At 37.9% G+C, this 20,815-nt stretch overlaps 1 protein-coding gene across 23 annotated transcripts in view; it reads left to right on the forward strand.

Annotated features, from left to right (window-relative positions):
- The window catches only part of LOC106039565 (uncharacterized), a 506,901-nt gene that overhangs the window by 110,452 nt on the left and 375,634 nt on the right, over positions 1-20,815 (forward strand). For 4 of the 23 annotated variants that reach the window (XR_010834539.1, XR_010834546.1, XR_010834549.1 and 1 more), the window contains exon 1: positions 1,656-2,278. The exons of 13 other annotated variants lie outside the window; for them this stretch is intronic. The gene's annotated coding sequence lies outside the window, so the exon portion shown is untranslated. Of the gene's footprint in view, positions 1-1,655; positions 2,279-6,756; positions 8,510-9,396; positions 9,448-14,450; positions 15,759-20,815 lie in introns of those variants that run through there. 6 more of the 23 variants (XR_010834544.1, XM_067004437.1, XM_067004435.1 and 3 more) reach the window with 5 other exon arrangements.

A 20,815-nucleotide genomic window follows, 5' to 3' on the forward strand; every position in this document is an offset into this window, starting at 1 on the left:
ACAGAAGATGATACTTATCATAACTTAATTGACTTTATTTGCCTGTAAAAGGAGATTGGGTTTTACAAGAATTGATGGTTTGTGTTACCTGTTTTTAGGGGCAGTGAGCTTAAGCATAAATGCAGATACAGATTTTTCTTACACCCATCTTTACATTTCAACTTTAATTGACAGAATGTAAGCCAGATACTGTGTTATCTGGAATAAGTCATCATACCAGCTAAAATTTAAAAGGAACGTGTAAACTGTTTTTGTTATGATAACTTGCACTGAACACAAAGCCTAGGCTTTCTGTTTCATTTCATTTTTGAAGTCAGTAAGTTTAGTTTATGTTAGCAGCAAAAAAAATGTCTTTATGTACCTACGAAAAAGTTTTAAACCATAAAAGCTATGTCACGAATACAGAAGTTCTTAGGTTGTGAGGGAATGGAAGATATCACATTACTTTTATTCCATTTCTGTCCTAAATTCTAGAAACATTCTCAACCTTTTACCTTGAACTAGAATGGTGAAGAATGAGATTTTACTTTTGTTCTAATTCAACTCCTTTGTTTCTGATGTGTGAACAGCATGCTTTTTTCTTTTAGAGGTTTATTGCACTGTCCCCACTGAGACAGAAAGCTTTCCTCTGAGCTTTTGAAATAGAAAAGCAAATAACTGGCCAGTCCATTTAAGAAAGTTTATTTCAGCACTTTTAGAATCAGTCTGACAAAACCATTGTCTTTTAAAGATTCTGGTTTTCCACCCTTATTTTTATTGCAATGTTGTTTTGAATCTCATCAAATGTGAACAGCTGCAGGAACATCATAAGGTTTGGAAAATGGTTTTGTTCATTGGAACTCTAAGGGCACCTGGCTTACATTGGCAAACTCTTGAGAACAGAATAAACTCAAGCTATCCATGGTTTTTATTTGAACGGAAAATAGACTTTTAAAAGTTGTGTGCATGAACTACTGGATTTCTTTTCCCCTCTCAGGAAAACTGACAGAAAAGACAAATTTCCAGGCTTTGTGGGTAAATAAGTCTCTCCAAAATTGATTTGTCTAGTTGGAAAATTGCAAGTCTCGAAGTACTGCATCAGGCACACAAAATTATTTGAGAGACCTTTTAATCACTGCACCATATGAAGAAACTGAAGCCATTTAAGAGTTTATGGTCTAATTAAGAGAGGAGCCTGAAGATATGAGAGCTGAAAATAAAGACCTAACTTCCGTCAGCATACAGTAGTTTCTGTCAATTCTACAAAACCTTATCATAAAGTCATAGGAAAATCAATAGTTTAATCAGTTTTGTTGTAAGGCAGCATGCCAAGAGGCTATTATGAAGGTTATCATTCCAGATCAGGATATGCCATACCCATTGCTCCACAAAAAGGTGGGTAGTTGGTTTTCTTTTTTTTTTTTTCCCCATTTTCTTTCACCTTTAAAGAGAGGACCAATTTCCAGAGAAATCTTTAAGTCGAAATGAGGAATAGACATGAGAAAAGTGACTCCTTGCAACATGCACGAGAACACTGTTTTGTCAGGAAGCAGTGAGACCATGGTACCCCCATGCACGTTTACGGGCAAATGCCTTCATTTGTGTGATTTGGTGTGACCTCTTCTGGGCTTTCCCAATAATATTTTCTCTGCTTCTCCCACATCTCTGAGGTGTGCTGTCTGGCACTGCTTGTGTCAACATTTTGTTTAGTGTTAGCCCCCCATAAGTGCTCCTTTGCCAGTCACGGCTAACAGAGATTGAAATATGTCAGCACAGGAAGGCAGGGAACTGAGAGTGACTGGTCCGTGTCAAAGGAGATCTGTTTTCCCACTTTAAATAATAGACGACTGTTCTTTCTTCATACTTATTGCAGGGTCTTGTTTGGGTCTTCTGTGCCTTGTGGGGCCACTCCTTACTGTTCCCCTCACAGGCAGGCAGTGGTGGCCCCCTCCCCAACTCCTGACTGGCTCATCTGTGCCCTGCAGCAGTGCCACAGAACCATCTGGAACCCTCTGGAACCTTCCGGAACTGGCTGTGGTGGGCCTGAGACAGCCCTGGCCTCTCTCACAGAGGCCGTGCTGTGGCACCAGGGCTGGGCCTTCAGGGTAGGGAGGCACATACAATAGATGCATCCATGTGTTTGCCTATCTGTAACTGTACTTTGAACAAGCTTGCTGAAGAAAAACATTACTGAGCTCCAGATGGGCTGCCAAATTCAACCAAAAAACAAGCGTTCAGACAACTGGTTTCTGCTAAGGGCTTACCCACTGTGGCCGCAGCTCGTTTAAAGAGCGCTGGGGTACGTGCAGAATTAAATGGCTCTCAGTATAGCTGGGTCATCAGACATCTGCTGTCTCTCTTTTGTTATTGTACAGTATTCTAGCATACATTGGGGAAGACTGAGCACAGATTGACTTCCTGGACACTCAACCAAGTGATCAACACTAGAGTGCTTTGTGGTTTGTTTCTTTTCGCAAATTCTAGCCAACAGTTTAGGACTTGCTTGCCTTCCTATTGGGGTGTGTGTGGGGGGAGCAATTATACTCGGAAAGTCAAACTGCAGTCACATTTCTTATCTGTACCACAGAGTTCCAGAGAATGGGGCTTGCAGGGCTGGACCTGTGCAGATACCTGAGAGGCATTCTGGGATAACACCCTGTCCAGGACTGACTCTTCTAAAATGTTAGAGAATTGTCCTCTTGCTGCTGCATAAAAAGCTTTTTACTAGATGGGGACACTGTTGATGATTTGCTAACAGAATCAGTGTTCTACAAGTTTGGAGGCATGTGTTCCCCAGGGCTTCGCTCTTACTGAAGCCTTCCAGGACTACGCAGGAAAGAAGAGTGTTAGATGGAATTTCTCAGTGTCATATTTTTCTTCTGCTATTAAACTAGATTTTGTTTTTATTAACTTAAAGTTGACAATGACCTGTCTGTTCTTAAGCTCCTCTCAGAAAGAGCAGGTAGAAGTATAGCCAGAAGTTGACTGCAGCAAGCATCAGAAAGGTCAGCAGTAAATGTCAGAGCTGAAGGCTGCTACAAACTCTGAGCAGCTTTTTCTAGTGGTTCATTTATGTATGCTTAATTACTGATCATTCAGCTTTAACAGTTTGTATGTTAAACATTTTGTCATTAGAGTCTGTTCTAAGGAAACTCTTCAAATGGCAACCAATGATAAAAGATCCAGGATTTGTTTAATTGTTTGTTAGTATACTTCTGGTACGTATCACTAGGAAAAGCCTGGTTAGGAAAGTCAAATCAGCACTGACATGCCTGACACAGCATATTGGCAAAACTCTATGGCCATTAGCTGAAACAGTAAATGGAAACAGAACAGCTCCTACATATTTATAAGAGGAAAAAAAAAAAAAAAGCCAGTTTGTCTGGCTATAATCTTTCACAGCCAGTTGCTTTATTTTGTAATTACAGCATGTCCTTATCTTATGGTAACCTATAGGACAGCCAGCCCTTGAGAGTCGCCCTTGTCCACCCCTCCTGATTGTTATAGGAATAGGCACTTACAACAAGGGTGACTCGTGTCTTGGAAGAGAAAGCTACCAGCAAGTGCCAGGAGATTTCTTCAGCATCCACCCAAACAGGACAATTCTGATCCTTATATGCAGTAATTTAAAAAGAGGAGGATTCAAAGTAAAAAAAAGAAATCACTAATACAGATTTTTAAAACGCTAGGCATGCCTTCATTTCCCATTCTTCTGGAAGTAGCTATCATCTGTGATAAAAAGGTACAAAACTCTAGTCATGGTGATGCATTTATCTCAAGAAATGTTTTTTTTTACAGCCTATCAGAGATTATCACATAAACACATGACCTTGACATTGATTCAGTGATTTAGCAAAGCAGTAGCTCTGATCTGCCACTGCATGGTGGGGCTCCCCAGAGAAATGAAAAATTGAACTGTATCTTCAAATAACTTGCGTTCAGGTGCAGAAAACAGTTTCCCCCACAGGAGACGCTTTTGAACACTTTTTTTTTTTTTTTTTTTGAATGCTTCAGAATCTGTTGGTGTCAAGGTCAAATTTAAAGTCTTGATTTTGCTCTGAGCCTGATTGTCATCCTGATACAACTTCTCTAAGAAAAGCTGTGGTTCTGCAGCCTTCCTAAGAGAAAGGAACATGCTGGGATGCTGTGGGCCGTGATGATCTTATCCCTTACAATTTTTGAACAGTTTAAAATATGTTGACCTTGAGGACTGAAGTATTACAGACTGAAGTCTGGCACATGTTAGCAGATAGTCCCCATAGGCTCTTAGGCAGAAATTGTGTGTGGGTTTCTCTCACTAAGTTCCTGGATGGCTTGGCCTACTCTAATTTAGCCACAGGCAGGTAATTGCACTGATCTTGTGCCTGCTGAAATTCTTATGGGTGGGTAAAAGGTATATTTTGTGATCTTAGATTGCAGATTAGATTAAAATAATTTGTTGAGTCTGAGTTTTGTGCTTCTGAACAGTCAAATTTCTGTGAATGTGCTTTAAATTTACCAAGGTGTGCAAAATACTCAGGGCTGGCACTCATTTGTGTTTAATCTAAACAAATAATATGAAATAGGATAAGTGATTAAATACAGCCACTCTACTTTTCTTTGGAAAATGTTTGTACTGTCACTAACTGGATACAACTGTGGTGTTACCTGTTGTAAATACATTAATTATAGTTAGACAAAATAATTTTATTTGATCTCTTACCGCTTCAAGAGAGATGAGGAACTATGCAACTGACTTTGCTAAGGGTGACACAAAATCAAAGACTGAGATACCTAGTGCAGGTGATTCCCACAGAATGTGAACAAGCTGGCTATGTGGCAGTGACTTCATCTGTAGGCAGCAATGAAGACAGCAATAGAAGTTGTAATTATTATCAATTTCTGTGAATTTGAAATGTGTAGATGCATTGAGTTTTAAATAAATTAAAATAAGTTCCTCATTTTGTTTGCCCGTATGCTAACTTCATCATTTTAATGTAGTTTGTAGCACAAAGTGGCTTTGGACTCTTAGCATGATCTGTGTCATAGCTACAGCAGGTGTGCTCTGGGGGGCATCTAAGCTGCATTCCACAGGTGTCACTGGTTTGTCTCTAGTCTCCTCTGTGCAGCTTTTTGAATTGCAGCTAGATAGCTTAGAGCACAGAATCAATAATGTGATATTGAGATAACGCATTAACTACGTAACATAATGAGTTTGAACAATGGGATTTAAGAGTCTTGGGCAATAACAGTCCCCTCGGAGCATCGTTCTCCCCACGCTCTGTCTCTGAACTCTGCTCTGACTTCAGTTCCTTATCAACCAAGACTTACTGGATGTCTGATAAATTTGAATTACCTCAAAAAATCCTATGTATCTGTTGTATGAGAAGCATAGTTGGAGTGTATTCTTTGCTGGTCCTTTACAGTGTGAGAACATAGGACATCTAAGTAGCTGTCTGATCAGTCTCTTAAGAAAACATTCTGACTGCTAGAAACATGTATATATATTTCCGGTGGGTCTGTGCTTTTGTTTGTTTGTTTGTTTTTTACATCTTTCATGTGGCTGTTTTTATTTATTTTTTTCTTTGTGACAGGGACTATACAAAAATAAATGTTTGCAGTTCTACTAAAGTGGATAATTTTACTGGGCACTAGCAGAGTAAATTGACACCCAGCTCTTGCCTGTCACTTAACCCAGAAGCTATAGTAGAACTCCTGAAGAGCTCTACCAGAAGTTTTGGAATTGCACAACTCCTTTACGTACATGGTTTATGCTTTAGGTGGTGTTCTGCTTAACCACAATGGATGACAAACCAGACTCTAAACTCTTTAAAACTGCTGTGATTTTGATTTCCTGAAAACCTTATTAGGCATGGACAGCAAGGGTTTTCAGTTCTTGGTATTATGACTTTTACGAAAATAAAGAAGTGCAGGTAATTTAGCTAATTTTTTTCCTTCCTTCGTTATGATTTTTAAATTAACCTAATAATTTTGCTAGGCTTTTTCTATTTCCCCACTCTTCCCCTTTATACATAGTATTAAAACTGGAATATTGATACAGTTTAAGCAAACTAGTTTCTGTGTTTTGTTTTTTTTTTTTTTGTATTTTATTGCTGTTATTGACAATCAGATGTTTTTCTGAAAAGGTATAGTTTTTTTTTTGTTTGTTTTTGTTTTTGTTTTTATGGACTATTGTTTTTCTGTCTGAAAAGGTGCTCTAAATTCAGCCAGCAATGCTCTTTTTGTCATATCTCTTCTTATTTTGCTGCATTATGTGTAGGGGGGTCAAAATGCATGCCTTTGATTTATGTGACAGTGTAAAGAATAGCTACAAATGCCATGAGGCAGACAGTTTGAGTCTGTCCAATTGTTAAGTGTTTCAATGTGAAAAATGATTCCTTGTTCTTTAGATCACAGAGATTGTACAACTACAATTTTAATCAATCCAACAGAAGATTCATTGGTTGCAAAGCACATAGTCAAAGTCCAATAAATCTGCTTTTGATGTGCAGATCCAGACTCCTGGATCCTCTAGGGACTGTAAACAGATGATAGGCATGTCTGCATTGCCTGTGTATTTGCATGGTGTCATGCATGCAGGAGGGGATGCTGATACTTTTGTGACTCCTAATGTGGCATCTTATGGCTTGCATTTGAATGACAGAAATAAAGTGCTGGAACTGGTGGATGCAGGAGGTGATACTTTGTCTTATATTTGTCTCTTGCAACAAAATCTTATTTCTGTTATGTGTGATTATTGCTGGATGTAAGTTTTTTTTTTTTTTTTTTTGACAACAGTTTTCCTGTATTGTTGCATACAAACACTGCAAGTTGGTCAGCCAAAGAAAGTTCCGTTTTGAGAAGTATTTTGAATTTAAAACAAGACCTTTCAGAAGTTTTCCAGAACTAAGGCTCCGAGGTACGAGAGAAGAAAGATAAAGTAGAAATGATAGATCCCTAGCTTAAGAAACTAGTTGAAGAAAAGGCTGCTTCAGATTGATGTCCTAGTTACAATCCATTTAAGTAGCACTGTATTACTACTGTAAAGTAGCACAATTACAGTATTTTGGGAGACCATGGTACATTTTTTTATTAACAATGTACAAACAGCAATATTGTCTGTGAAATATCATGGGCAGAGTCTGTCCTGTGCTGACAGTCTGCAGGAAACAGGAGAGAATGGCCTGAGCCGAGTGTGAAGGAATGGCAAGCAAAGAGAAACGGGCAGCAACCTGCTGGTGAAGGAAAGGACAGGTAGGAACAGAAACCTGAATACTTGATGGGCAACAAGATACGTCACAGCACTGAGTTGGAATCCCAAGTATCTTGTAGAAAGAAATCCTAATATGAAGGAAGCAAGACCAGAAACAGGGGTAAAAAGGAGAGGATGCAGACTGGATTGCAGGGCTTACAGTCATGGTGGAGGGTAGGGAGCAGGAACCAGGCCGTAGGAAAGAGAATGGGGTAGAAAGAAGTAGGTTACATCATTCCTGGCATTTCTGTAGCTGCAGCTACTGGATTTGAACCCACAGTATTCATCTGATACAGCATGGGTCTTTTTGGATTTGATGTCCAAATGTTTTATGGCTTTCCTTTAATATTTCAGTGGCCTTCTGCTTATTTGTGAGTCATTTTGTTTGTTTCTGCTCTATTCATACCTTGCTTTCTTGCTCTATATTTCTCAAATTTTTCCATTTCCCTTTATTTATTTTTTATTTACTTAATATTCTATTTCCTTTTCTATATTCCTTCTTTTTGTTGTTGTTTTTGTTTTGTTTAATTTTGTTTCTCTTTTCCTCTTTCACTGCTGATCCATTCTTCCATGAGTCGTTTTGACCTCTGGATCGTTTTTCGACATAGTATTTTTTTCAAATTCACAAGAATTGAGAATAATATTGTATTGGATTTTTTTTTTCCTGCTGAGGAAGTGTTACCATCAGAGAATTGAAGTGGGCTGTCCATATGTAGTGTTGTACCCCATGTAACCCTTCAACTGCACCTGTGAAAGCATTTGTGATAATGAATGTAACTTTTCGCTAACTGAGGAAGTTAATAATTTCAGTAAAGTTAGTGAAGATGTTAGTTTGATGTGGACTGAAAAAGGTATCTAGAAAATGCATAAATTATCAAACTGACTGAAAAAAAAGTGATTCTGAAGATATTTTCAGTATGTTATTTTCTGTTCATTAGTAGACCTAATATATTAGCATGTAATGCTATATAATGAAATAAATAAATAGCATTAGTATGTTAGCATGTAACATTATATAATGAAGGGTTTGCTATGTAACAGCAGGTGACTTTATAATCATAAAGAACATAAAAATATGGTAAATATTTTACATAAGTAAATGTTTTGGCCTTTCATAACTACATATAAAGGGATTGTGTACACAGCATTTCAGATGAAGGATCGCCATTTTGTCTACGTGGCAGTGTATAGAACTTGTTTTTAGGAAGTGGTTTTGTGCTGACATCAAAACATTTCCTTTCATGCTTTATGCACAGATTTCTGCATTCAGCTTAGGAGCAGCTGCTTTCTTTTGTGTCGGTAGGTGCAAGTGTTTCCAAATATTTTTGATCACTGAGAATGAATGCAAAATATTTTCACAGCTCTGCTCTTGTCACGCTCAAATATGTGTTTGTGTCCATGAATTTATTTGCTTCATATCTAGGGGTAGTGCATATTAAATTTCTTTCTCCTCTTGCTCTTCTTCTTAACTCTTGAAAGCAACCTATTTATATTGCCACTGAGTAGTAATTTCCAAAGTCCTAAGTCATTTTAAACAGCCAAGTTCAACCAGGACAGAAGCATATTCTTGCCAGCAGGAAGGAGGCACCAAGAGCCAGGGATTACAGTTTCGTAACTGACTGTGAGTCAGACCTCTGAGTGAGGTGACTCAATTTCATCGAGACATGGAGATAACAGGCATGCACTTCACTATGCTGCTGTGAGGACTAGGTAGTTCTTACAAGCTGTTTTGAAGATGAAAAGTACCACAAGAGCTGAGAAGTCAGGCTTTTGATTTTATAGCAGGAGCCCAATGCAGGAGAATTTCCAATGTGGTTAAGTGTTTTTGGAATACTTTTTTTTCCTGAACGTCCACACAGTACATATCCATTTGCTTTTTCCCAGGCAAATCATTAATGGACTCTGCCTGTCCTGTCAGAAGCTTTAGAGCATGAATAGCATTTTCAGGCCTGAAAAAACGTTTCATGATTTATTTCATATACAAATGTAAAATGGCATGGGAGACTAGCACTCTTTTCTGACAGATTGTCAAGCCTGAGGGTAGTGTGCATGTCTGGCCTCACTGAATTCAACAATGGTAAATTTTAGTGGAGGATGGCTCACTGAATTCCTGATAAATTGTTTTCTTTTTAGAGTTTTTGTGTTCTCCCATGTTGTGGTTCATACTGTCTTTTTCTTCATAACAGGCAGTGACAAGTCCTTGAGGCGGCCTTAACTTAGAATTCCGGGAAAGTCATGTAGGTAACACTGGCACATAAAAATTCACTGAAGTATGTTCAGTTTTTTCTGCTGTCCATGTTTCCCCATGTGCTGTCCTTACATTTCAAAACCACATTTCTCCTTGCAGATCTTCAAGAAAGACAAAGGAAAGTAGCATAAACCTACTCTGACTAAATTTAGTGAACAAGCTTCATATCTGGTAAATCTGAGATCACAAACATAATTTGAAGCAGGGATTGCTTGAAGATTTTGAAGGACTGAACAAAGGGACCTTTCTTTGCAAATAAATCATGCATTGTCCAAGTGATTCTGCCACACTGAATGAATCTGAGTGAACTCACAGCACAAGCAGTACAGAACTGGGTGTTGCAGAACAAGAAAATGCATATTTTAACTGCACTTGTGCAGCAGTCCTTCTAACAGATGTAAAGTAGCATGGGCTGCTCAGCACCTGGAAAGAACACAATAGCCTGGGAAAAGCAATGTCCATATGCATGTCATTTAATGCGTGCCTCTTTTTGCACTATGTCTCTGAGGCCCGGCACAGGGCAGTGATTCTTTGCATCCTTCACAATTTTTGTTTCGTGTCCAGTCCCTGGGCCTGAACTTTCAACTGGCACTTCTTTGCAATCTTTTGCACATACGTGCCAGTTAGAAGAAAACTGAAAAAAAGGAAATTACTGTTCTAGCCATGTTTTATATGGTGTTGTCAAAGCCATGTTTTGCCAGGTGAGACTACTCCAATGAATACTTTTAACAGGGATATGTGTTAGATGCCTCCAGCTTCTCCAAATGTGGGAATTTTTAGTGTGAGGACCTTGTAGCTGTCAAGGAAGGTTCCATTATGTCAAAATGTGAGCAGATTTCTGGCAGGACAGAGCAAAGTTTTCTCCCAAATATTGTGGTATACAGCATTTTATCCTTGTCATTAAACTTTGCACACTGTGATTGAAGTAACTTGTTTTCTCTCCCTTTCCTTTCCTTTCCTTTCCTTTCCTTTCCTTTCCTTTCCTTTCCTTTCCTTTCCTTTCCTTTCCTTTCCTTTCCTTTCCTTTCCTTTCCTTTCCTTTCCTTTCCTTTCCTTTCCTTTCCTTTCCTTTCCTTTCCTTTCCTTTCCTTTCCTTTCCTTTCCTTTCCTTTCCTTTCCTTTCCTTTCCTTTCCTTTCCTTTCCTTTCCTTTCCTTTCCTTTCCTTTCCTTTCCTTTCCTTTCCTTTCCTTTCCTTTCCTTTCCTTTCCTTTCCTTTCCTTTCCTTTCCTTTCCTTTCCTTTCCTTTCCTTTCCTTTCCTTTCCTTTCCTTTCCTTTCCTTTCCTTTCCTTTCCTTTCCTTTCCTTTCCTTTCCTTTCCTTTCCTTTCCTTTCCTTTCCTTTCCTTTCCTTTCCTTTCCTTTCCTTTCCTTTCCTTTCCTTTCCTTTCCTTTCCTTTCCTTTCCTTTCCTTTCCTTTCCTTTCCTTTCCTTTCCTTTCCATTCCATTCCATTCCATTCCATTCCATTCCATTCCATTCCATTCCATTCCATTCCATTCCATTCCAACACAATGGCATTTTTTTTCCCCACAGCTCTTTCTTAGATAGTAGGAATACCATTAATGACTTTTCTTTCACTTTACCTTTTCTGTTTTCCTTTTTTCTTAAGGCAGTTGGTAATAATCTAAATGGTGTACAGAGCTGTGGCTCAGTAGGCAGTAGGCAGGGACATTGCTAACTCCTTACAAAAGCAGAAATACATTAGTTTAGGTTGGCTGTAGTACTAGTTTCAACATAAGGATGCAGATGCTACCGGTGAATAGGACAAGAATTTCCTCTGCAAGCTTTAGCATCTCCAGGCACACAGCTGTATCTTGGCATCTAGTCCATTAGTCTTTAGCTAATTTAGTCATGCCTGATTTACAGTGCCAGTCCAGCAGATAAGAGGGGAGAGGAACTGAAGTGGTATGGTGATTTTATGATATTGTACACAATCATCTGTGATGACTTCTGTTATTTTGAAATAGTCTAAGAGGCAGACCAGGCTTAAACACAGCTTCAGGGGCTAAAATACAGTGTGCAGCACTTGGGGCACAAATCCATGGTTGCTGGATTTCAGCTATTATCTCAATCTTTTTTTTTTCCCCTTGCTTTTTTTTTTTTTCTTTTCTTTTTCCAGCTTCTCTTGTATAATTGTCCCTAGCTGCTCAACAAATGACATGTTACTTTATTTCTCTCTTTCGGTTTGCATTTAAAAGTACGGTACATAGGACATGACAACACATTCTTTTGACCTTGTAGTGCTGACCTTATAGGTTATATGTTTCATAATATCTCCTGTTGAAGAAGATAAGGTTGACTAAACTAGATCTGTTTCGAGCCATTGGGCATTCATCCACAATGCTCAAGCCAATTTCAATGAGGTCGCTTTTTCACACAGTGAATCTATAATAGTTTTTGTCTCCTACTGTCTGATTTATTCTTCTGGCAAGGACTGCTGGTTTCCCTGAAACTGAAGAGGCAGTTTGTTCATTTTTTTTTTAAATTTTTTTTTCTTTAGACAGGAAAGATATTTATTTTTAAGCACACAAGATTTTATATGTAACACTTCACTACATTGTAGTTGTATTATTTTACAGTTTTCTTTTTGATCTTCCTATATTTTAGGCTCCTGCAGGATTTGCATTGTGAGCCAAACACTGTTGCTATACATACAAGGCAAAATATTTCAATGCTTTCCTGCATTATGGAGATAATTATAAGCTCTATTTCCTGAACAATGAAAGCAAGACCAGTGCTTAAGTATTCACATTTCATTTCTAATAAAGCAGATGTAAAATGAGTTCCAAGGTATTAAATACCCTGGCTGTACTCTGAATTGTCCCATTAAACACCTTGTCCCAGAGAGCATTGTAATTACCATATCTATTTGATAGCTTCTCATTAATTACACTGCCACTAATCCCTAGTATCCTATACATTTTTGTTTTTAATTTTATCGGACTTCTTTAAATGAACTAAAACGTAAAGAATATAAATATGTAAATAAGATGTACACTAGGGAGTTACTGCGGTCAAATACACAATAAGGTCAAAATGGAAGTGTTGCTCCATACTGTCCTGGACAGATTTGCCCACATGCAGATGTGTCAGGCTAATTTGTATTTGAGAAGTGTTTCTGCCTTTTCAGACAACAGTCATTCATGGCTCAGCATTTAGCGAGGAGATCATCACACTGTTCATGTCCATCCCTGAGTTTCTATTTAGGCAGACTAAGCAAAGCCAATCTCTTCTAGTTTCCCTTCATAAGACAAATACTTCCAACAGTAACCCTTCTTCATATTTTTGTTTCATTTACATCCATGTTAAACAAAGATAATCAGAACTATTCAAGATAGAAACATGCCAAACTAGGTCTCTCCTGTGTTCTCATTTCATAGTGTTAATATTCTCCTGTGCCTAATAAAAATGTTTCACTTCATCCATTCTAATATTACATTCACCTTTTGATTGAATCAAAAAAAAAAAAAAGCTACAAAAAAAGATTACACTATATACTCTTAAATTTCATCCCACGGTCCTCGGGATTGGCAGTGATTTCTAATTTTACGTCATAGATTCCAAGATCAGTCTCTGAGGAATAATGCTAGTAGCCTCTTGATTTTGATAACTCTCCTTTTGATATTACCCCTTGAGTCTTTTCATTCCAGTCATCCACAGTAACACATATGGAGTCATCATGTGATCAGTCCTCCAGTTTCAGAACTGCACATGACAACCCTGTTAACCTCAGATCGTAACTGACCATAGTGTTAAAATTTAATTCCAGTTTATTCATAGAATTGATGTGAAAGGATAAGGTTGGGAAAAGAGGTAATATTTATTTTTTCTTGATCAACTGATACCGATAGAGCAGACAGGTTTTTGGACATACCATCAAGGTGCACAAGAATGGCATCAATTTTATTCCTATTACATGATTGCTGTATGTTTCTAATGTATATTTCTAATACTGAGTCACTTAATTGGAGTCTGTTTAAAGACTAACTTTTGTCCTACAATACTCTCTTCAATTCTGTGAGCCTGTTGATGGTCGATAAAGGAGTGTGACTTATTGATGTGATGTGGTAAAATGATGAAGTTCTTGCTTCCGGTCAAACCTTTCTGCAGATAGCATCTCAATTTAGAAAAGGAATGATGCCATTAGTTCTGATATCAAAGTAGCTTCCTCAGCTGACTTCTGGTGTAAATCATCATGACCTGTGCATTCATCATTTCTAGAGGAAAGCCTTCTAATAGAGGAGTCTCAAATGTAACTAGTAGCAAGTTAGCCTTTCATAACGTCCTTCGGGATGAATGGTTTTTTAAAGTTGCTGCAAAGAAAGGATGACATGTCTTGGTGAACCATCTCAAAGGCCGCCTTTCTCTACAGAATGAAGTGCTAGGTGTTGAAGTACCCCAGTTACTAGGCCATCTGTGAAACAGAACAATCTTCAAAACAGTAATGAAGAGGGTTGTAGTGATCATTGTTAAATGGTACAGATCTTCATTAGCCTTCAGTGGAAGAAATCCTCGTTACCAAAATACTGTATTTCTACTGTCACAACCAGATTTCCACCATTGCATTGTTAGTATGTGGTGCTGGAGTAGGATCTGTCTTTAGGGCACCAAGGTTCCTAGATTTATAATGGCATCCATTCAGAGGCATGGTAGAATTTTTCTTATGTTGCAGAAATTAATTTCAGTCTTTCATCATAGTGTTGTAACTTTCCTCAGGGCAGTGTTTCTGGCATTGCAATTTTAGACTAGAGCTCTTTTTTGGTAAAAGATACCTCTAGGCAGTGATTCTCATTATTTTAAGCACTGTGTTATGCCTCCAGAGAAGAATTCCTGCACTAAAATTATAAATTAATTCTTTTTTTTTTCTTCCCCAACTAAGAGCTACTTCCTGAGTCACTCTATCTGACAGTATACTTACATAATACAGCTACCAGCACAAGATTCCCAGCACTCTCTTTAGAGGCATACTTATACCAAAGAACATTTACACAACCAATGTGACCAGCAGCAATATATGACAAATATGTATAAAAATAATGTACCTGTCTTATTTTCCCTTTTCAGACATATAATATCCACAATGAATTTCTCCCTCTTCCCTTTCATAAAGGCTTCATTGCCATATATTCTAATTCCATTAATTACTTCAGTCTGCTCAATAACTGCCTCACTGGGGGAGACTATGCAAATAAATAACCAGTCAGGATAGAAAGAGTACATTAAACAGAAAAACGAGTAGTGAAGATCTCTTCAGTCACAGCAAGTAGTAGTTTTGGAATAGCACTTCTTGGCCATTTTTTCTTGTGGTGCTTGCTGTTCCAGCACTTAAGCAGGCCTGAAGTATGTGACAGCAAAGCAAGATTCATGAATGGAGTAACAAGTAATTACACTACATAAATTCAGCAACAATATGGCATACATTGTTTCAGTGTACAAAATGCTGTGTGGAATCTAGATGGATCTAGGAACACTACCATCAAGACAGAACAAGCGCTGGTAACTGAAGAGTAGAAATCTGGCATTGGCGCTGAGATTTAGTTTGTTTGTTTTTTAATTTTATTGAACAAATGGCTTTCATCTCATAATCTGCTTCTGAATTTTAGCAAAACTCTCTGTAGACTGATTGGTCCGTGCATGCAAACATAATATATTTCCAGGCTTAATGACTTTTGAGCCCCAGAAAGCCCTAATGTTCCGCATTTATCAGGATGAACTGAATTCTGCCCTGTTTTTATTCCTATTTAATTGCCATTGTCAGCTACACTCAGCAAACAGAGTTAGGACTTAAAATTAGGTTGGCTGAAAAAAATCATAGGATGTTTAAAATAGTAATAATTTACAATGCCTTTTTATTTTTACAATATTTTTTGTAGTCTGCTGGGTTCAGTCATTTCAGTTCTTTGTCTTTCAGAGGAGGCTTTTTAGGACATCTTGGTCTGAACCATACCCTGTCTCCCCTAAACAACTCTCTTTCCAGAGCAAGTCAGGATGTGCTTTGAGAAGGGCCCTGCAGCACTGTGCAGCAGGTTGCGGATGCTGCAGCCCTCTGTGTGAATCTGTTTATGACCTGGGTTAAGGCGAGTCAGAAAAGGTCATTTATTACACCCTTCCTCTGTCACTGCTGGCACCCAGGGCACTGATGTCACAGTACAGCATATGATGAGACAGTACAGAGAGGTCTGATGGGACAGGCTGCATCACACTGCCCTGCAGAGATACCCGAGACAGTGTGGGGATAACGAATGGACAAGTGGAAGAGCTGCACAAGTGTGATTCAGCCTGTGCAGAGCACTGCTGCCTGGTGAGATTGTGTGCGGCACTTAGTTATAGTTAGCTGAGATACTCCTGCCTTGTGTGGTACGGAGTATTTGTCTTCTCTGTTTCAGGGTAAACGGTAATTTAAGTCTCTGTCAGTCTTTCCTTAATGCATCTTTAAGATGATAGACCTGGCTGCCTTTGACATTTTGCTGAAGGAGGTTTACATGCTTATACAGTGAAAAACTCTGGATTTCTAAGCTGTAGACTCTATTTCCTGTAGACCTCTTAGTCTGTTAGGCTTCATGAAATTTTATTCAAGCAAGTTGTTTTGCCCCCAGATAGGTGTGTCTTTCAAACTGGAGTGATACAGCAACAGCTCCTTCCTTTTATTCCTTTACCCAGCACGACTAGCATACACAGCACACATTTGAAGGGCTTGGATTCTCTTTACCTGTGCTTCAGTCTTTCTTAGACCAGATTTTGAGCTCCAGTGAACTGCACCTTTGGTTGGGCAGATGTGTTTCTGCAGCATGCTAAAAATAAATACATAAATAAAATTTAAGACTCACTAAAAAATGGACTAAGGGGAAGATGCATGGGGAAGCATCTTCCTCTTAGTAACTTCCACCTTGTTTCTCACAGAAACTTTAATATTGTACATGAGAGAGCCTTGTCTTTGCTGTGGTTTTGTTTCCTCTTAAGGTCATTCTTATTTTATTTCAGACAGGCTAATATATTGGGATCTATTTGATTTTCTAAAAATAAAAAATCAAAATGGAAGATACTCATTTTTCATGCTTTTGATGAAAGTCTTTCCAGATACCCTCAGAGTCTATGGTTCTGCTCCCATGGTAAGGAAAGCACAGTGAGTCTGTTTCTCCAGATGTGATAGCTCAACAGCTTTACCCTCCTTAGCCAGTGAAAAGTAGGCTTGCTCTCAGCCTGTCACGGTTTACACTTACAATTCAATGTTCTTGATGCTAAATTAGAAAGAAAAACAATTTAGGGTTTGGAACTGAATGCAAAGAAATATAATTTTTTTAAAAGGAAGACTTAACAGCTCCCCAGTTCTTTCAGAATAATTAGAATGTAGAGAAAGATGAATGGTGTTGCATACTGAGGTATTGTAAAACTAGTTTTTGGGAAGGTTAACTGATGACTCGTACAGCAAAATATCTATACCAAAGTATTATAGGAGCTATTTAGTGTATATTACTGTATAGCCAATAAATCATTGTGGCCATAAAACTGAAAATGCTTTTGAGCAGATTATATATAGTCACATTTAAATGAAGCCACAATAAATTTACAGATTTTTTAAAGTTTAATTTGACAGTGCAGTGTAATGCAGGACTTGGACTCGATGATCCTTGTGGGCCCCTTCCAACTTGTGATACTCTAAGAAAAACATTACTTTTTCTTTTCTGTTTCTTTGAAACAGCATTCCACTGCATAATAGTCCCATTAGTTTATTGAATGCCCCTGTTATTTAAAAAGACGAGGATGTCTCTAGTTGCCATGCTGCTCCCTTCTTATTTGACTTGCTGTTGTTTGAGGGACTTTTCTGTGTGTGCTGTGGCAAAGAAGAGGTTTCCAGCTTTAGGAGACATCAGTCATGCAGGCAAGGAGAACAGCCTGACACTACTGAATTCTTCACTGGGAATTTCTTATTTAGCAGAAAACCCTCACTGAATTTGCCTTTATTTTATAGCTTCTGCAATCTCATCATCCCTTTGTTGCTGATCTGAGGCTAGGCAAAAGTGCCCAGAGTCAGGCCCTGAGAATGGTTTGAGCTCAGATGAAGGAACTATGTACAATTCTGAAAGACAAAATGAGAGAATGAACTAATATTTTGATCCCATGTTTCAATTATATCAAAACTGAAAATTACATGAGTAGTCTGATAGCATATAATTTCACATGCAAGGCTTTAGTCCTGAGAAGCTGGAGGTTAATTTGAAAAATTGTAATGATTAAGAAACTTAATATTTTGCTATCAACAAGCATAGCACTTTTCAGGATTTTAACCACAAATCTTTGATGTAAGAATCAAGACGATGGCTCTATATATTACTATCTCTTTATCATAAGTGTTTCATGGTCTTTCTGTTTTACAGCTTGCATTAAGCCTGCAGCTACTAGTTCATCTTCAAAAAATGTTTGTTTTCTAAACAATTCTATGCTTGGACTAGATGGGTTACATTACCAGAATCGTGTACAGGAAATTAAGCATCCCACTTCTGTTAAAAAATAATAAGAGCAGCATGATTTACTTGCAGTGAAAGCTTACCATATGCTTTGAAAAAAGTTCAGTTTTTGATACTGAAAGTAATTTAAAGTGAAGTTGTTTAGCAGATGTGGGAAAGTGAGAACCAGAGAGGCATGTACCCTTGAAGCTGCCCAGAAATCTGGTGTTAGCATTGTTTGACTTGTTGTCATTGCTTCAAATAATAACAAATTGTTCCAGATGCATAGTACAGTGTAGTTGGTCAGTAAACCTTGGCCTACTGTATTTCAGATTAGAAAAAAAGGACACAGCAGGAGACATGGTAAGGCATGCATCCAACAAGCACACTCTGAAGCATTTTCGATCACAGGCAGGATGAGAAAGAAAGTGGCTCACATAGCTACACAGTTAGACCAAAGTCGGGACACAGTTTTTATCTCATTCATACTGTATCTGGCCCTACACCAGAGCTGTAAAATGCTAATATTATTTCCAGTAATGTTAACTGGAAACTTTTATACTACTGCCACCTCTCTCCTCCTATGAAAGGTTCCTGCCTGTTGAATTAGAATATGGCCACAGAATATGGCAATGGGCCATTTGGCATGGCCAGGGGGTCAAAGGGCTCCTGGGTGTGCTTAGAAATGGGTGGCTGGTCTGGGAGGATAGCAGAGGGCAGGACACAATATTCACATAACAACCACTGCTGAAATGGAAACATTCTCTACCAGCAATACAACTGTTTTAGCTGAAATTGTTAAAGGCAGCAGGGAACATGCAGAGAGAACTTAGTCTTTTTATTTACTCCTTCCCCCCACCTTTTTTTTTTTTTCCAAAATGGTTTTCTGCATTGTGCTTACAAGGCAGAATTAACAGCTCTTCCTAAACATGCTTATAGTGCCTCACTGCCTTGGTGAGAAGTTAGAAATCTGGAAGTCTTTCTGCAAACTCATAGGAAATTAAGATAACAGAAATAACTATTTTCCTTTTGTCTGTTGCATCTTGTCAAAGCCTTTCACAGAGGACATGACTGCAATGACTTTTTCTCTGTCCCTTCTCGGTGCTAACATGGGGGAAGCATGTTTCAGGTCAAGGTTTTGAGGGTTTCAGTCTCACCTCTCTGGAGTTTCACAAATGAATTTGTTCTTACCCCTAAGCAGAGCATGAATTACCAGCTAACTCCACTGTCAGTACTACTATACTCGGAGATGGTTTCAATTCATTCTGTACATAAGGGAACCCTCAAAATGTTTGTATAGAATATGCTACAGATGTAAATTTAGTACATTGGAGGATAACATTTTTTTTTCCCGAGCAGCTATTTTTTTCATGAGAGAATAGGCCCATTTACTAGAAAATAATATTCTTGGATTCTGAAAGTGTCTCCATGTTCAGTAAATTCCAAAATTTTTCAACCTAGTATATCTTATGCACATCTAGATACGAGCAGCTAAAAAAGGTAGACAGCTATGCACATGGAAAAATAACACTCATAAAATAAAAATTACCTTGGTAAATGGGATTGGTATAAGTAAATACCATAGGAGCATAGAGACATGAGGTTAATAAAACATGGATATTATCTGAATTAATTTTCCAGCTTTTATTCAGTTAGCTCTGATCTTCAATTTGAGGGTATTGGTTGCTTGAAATGCATAGATTTTTCTATTTCCTTTACATCGCATCAATTTTCCATAATATTTTTTTGTCTAATTATCTACTAGATTACACTATATAGCCACGTTGATATTGAGTATTTAAAAATATGGGTTTGTGTACTCTGAGCTGTAAATTTGGATTGGTTTCTATGGGCCATGCAGCTAGTACCCCCTGTTAGTTAAAAAATATTCATGCCTTTGCTAGTTCCAAGACAAATAGCATGAGCAGCAACACGGCAGCCCCTTCCCCACTATACTTTTTATCGAATCAAATGCTTGCCTGCAGCAGCAACAATTCAATACTGGTCTTCATGAAGCTAGTTCAGAACTCATTACTCTGGGCAAATTGCTTTGTATAGTATAATGTACTATGTTGGAGTCTAAAGGGACGTGAACCCCAAACAGTGCTTAATACAGACCATAAAATATTTAGAGCCTGATACATTAGTTTTAAAATGCTTAGGAAGGTAAAACTTTATCCAAAAAGAGAGAAAAAAAAACCATTCTGATCCCATTAAGTCAGTGAATTAATATTTTTCAGTACAAAGCATTTATTCCATGATAATCAGTTACCTCTAGTAAATTAAAATACAGATGAAGTTGACTTGGAGAAAATGAAGCTGTAAAACAATTCATTCTGGTTGCACATAAATAGAAATTTCATAATTCTGGTATCTTAATGACAGAACCAACATATTAAGAAACCATTTCAACACATCATGACAGAAAAATATTTTAGCCACCATGAGTCTTAACCCATCAACCCTTTTTTTCAAAGTTGGGAGAACAAAATTATAATCTTCCTTTAAAAAGTTCCCACATTTTTTCATTACATGTATGAGCTGTGTATGAGCCTCATTAAGAAGTGTTTGGGCAGCAAGCAGTGTGTTTATTTCTGCTGAGCAGAACACTCACAAAAAAATCTTTTTTTTTTTTTTTTTTGGCTTTCCTTTTCCTACTGGGCAAGCATGCATTGAATTGGAAATCTCATTTCTATTAAAAAGAAGAGATGATACTTGTGTTCACAGGAAATACCACAACTGATAAATGGACCGATAATATAATTATACATTGTCCTAACTAATCCTGCATCATACTGTGTAATATCAAAACACATGAGGCAGAAAAAGGGTGATTCATTCTAAAAGCTGTGCAGGAATGCTGTATATAGCAATGTGTCAGCTGTATTTCTGTCAATGACAGATCACTGCATAG

The sequence above is a fragment of the Anser cygnoides genome, chromosome 12 (genome assembly GCF_040182565.1).
Source record: "Anser cygnoides isolate HZ-2024a breed goose chromosome 12, Taihu_goose_T2T_genome, whole genome shotgun sequence".
NCBI lineage: Eukaryota > Metazoa > Chordata > Aves > Anseriformes > Anatidae > Anser > Anser cygnoides.